The sequence below is a fragment of the Pseudophryne corroboree genome, chromosome 7 (genome assembly GCF_028390025.1).
Source record: "Pseudophryne corroboree isolate aPseCor3 chromosome 7, aPseCor3.hap2, whole genome shotgun sequence".
NCBI classification, from domain to species: Eukaryota; Metazoa; Chordata; class Amphibia; order Anura; family Myobatrachidae; genus Pseudophryne; species Pseudophryne corroboree.
Genome location: NC_086450.1, coordinates 327,187,927 through 327,190,136, shown reverse-complemented (window position 1 = coordinate 327,190,136; position 2,210 = coordinate 327,187,927). Strand labels below are relative to the sequence as shown.

The 2,210-nt window shown below is 41.4% G+C and overlaps 1 pseudogene; it reads right to left on the bottom strand.

Annotated features, from left to right (window-relative positions):
• Window positions 1-2,091: 2,091 nt before the first annotated feature.
• On the bottom strand, window positions 2,092-2,210 carry LOC134947207 (5S ribosomal RNA; annotated as a pseudogene).

Genomic DNA, 2,210 nt, shown 5'->3' with positions numbered 1-2,210 from the left:
CCCCCATTCCTCTCAATTGACCATTCTTCTCCCCGAGAATTGGTCATCTTCCTTGGGGTACTGTAGTTTAAATCCTCCCTTGTGTCACAATTTCTCTCATTGTGCCCACTTGGGTTGCACTGTTGGCAACCATGCCTGCCCTGGGTGTCAAATTTGTCAGATGGTCTCCTACCACTCCTCTGCGGAGGTTCCTATCAGTCATTGGTGTCTCTTTTCTGCTGGGTTTACTATAGATGCAGGTCACTTGCATGAGTCGTTCAACTCTTCAAATCATGAATCTCCCTACATATTTCAGTCGTGCTTGACGTTAACTCCTACATTTTTGCAATTAGCGCCCTGAGTGGGTCACCTGCAGTCATCTGCGCACCTTGCCCTGCTAATTCTTTAAGAATTTGATTCTCTTTAAAACCGGGTATTTCTGGAAAAGATGATTCCTGGGCCTGAGGTTGCACTACCACCTGGATGATGGCTTCTTTAAAGCTTTTCTTGTGGCAGCTGTCTATGCAGCAAACTGTGTCTTTAGGTTTCTGTATTCACTCCTTCAATGAACTGCATTACTAGAGTGTCATCTTTGTTTCTAACTTCCTGCTCATCCACGGCCCTGACTGCTCGCACAAAGCCTCTTGCAATCCTAATATATAAACTCTCAAAGTTTTTCCTGGTAGCTAGTATGGAGTTCAAATATTTTGGCCAGGAACTTAAAAATTTGGTCTGTGATTTATTTTCATCTAGAGGCCATAATGCTACCTTTCACATAGCTGAGCCTTTAAGTTACCCTGATAGGGTTTCCACCTATTAAGCATCTGTCAATGCATACAAGCAAAACATGAATCGCATTCTTGTTCTTAATTCATTGAGTGTTATGTTCTTTATCTCTCATATCTCCTGAATAGATAGGCAGGTAGGGAGGCACTAAAAAAGTAGGGCAGCATTATGGGGTTAAATTGTGCATGATGAAGGGCTTCTGGTCTAGCATTATCCACTCCTGGCTGTGGTAGGTTTGGGACATTATCAACTCCCTGCTGTGGAGGATTTGGGACTACTGATACTTGGTCTCCCTGACCAGATGCATTCTTCCTACTTTGGGTTCTGAAATCCTGTTTGTGACATCAAATGTAACACCCCGGGGTTGGCGGGTGTCTGTGGGGTTTGAGATAGGTATCACAGGTGTTCAGTGGCTTAGTGATGGACCCTTTCTGTAAGATCTTTGTTACCCATACCTTGTTCTATGTAAGTGGTACAGAGATTTACAGTAGGACAGATTGATATGTAAACATGCAGGTCATTTAACAGCAATCTCCAATGAGAGTACATTTTTTATTCTGCCGCAAGGATTCTGACAAAAAGAAGAGTATATGCTTATACAAGATAATTAAAAAGACATTCAAAAAGATTAAATCAAGTTGTGGCAATTCAAAGACAGTATTTTGGCATTTAACAAAGACTAAACCACTTGACAGCTCACATTCCACTAGGTGACTCAATGTCGGCTTCGGCCTGGCTGAAATCAGTGGTTAATGTCCACCCCATCTCCGTGTCTGTCTGACCCTCCCCTTTAGAATGATTGACAGTGGGAGAGAGAGAAGGCTCTTGTGTGGGCGCACTCTTATACAAGGAAGGAAATTCCTATATTAGATATTGAGAAATATTTAAAACATAGCTTTTATTGGTAATGTTTAGGACCTAATTACCCATCTAAATGATCCTTATGAAATAAAGAATTGAAAAATGTTAAAATGTTCTGGTCTCTTGCTTCAAAGAGTGATTCGGAAAGGTTGTAGACACTGGATTGTCATACCCCCATTTCCCTTGACCAGTACAGAGTTTCTGTATTAGTGGGATCAAGGAGTGGTCAAAAATATTATGATTACATTTAACTATAATACCTTATATTAAGTTATAGTTAATATTCAATGGTCACCAATATTTGAACACCTGAAATATTGACAGATATCACATTGGTAAAAAATGAGGTGTTGCACTGCAATGGACACAGATTAAATAAAAGAGAAGGATAAGAAGGTACTGAATAGAGTTAGTGGTGATACTGCTGTTGGTGTCCCTTCTCACATAGAGAGGAAAATAAATCCTACTCTACAACACCAGGTATTCGCAGGCAGTCTCCTCTCCTGGTACTAACCCGGCCCAACGCTGTTTAGCTTCCAAGATCGGACGAGATCGGGCGTTGGCAGCGTGGTATGATAGTAGAG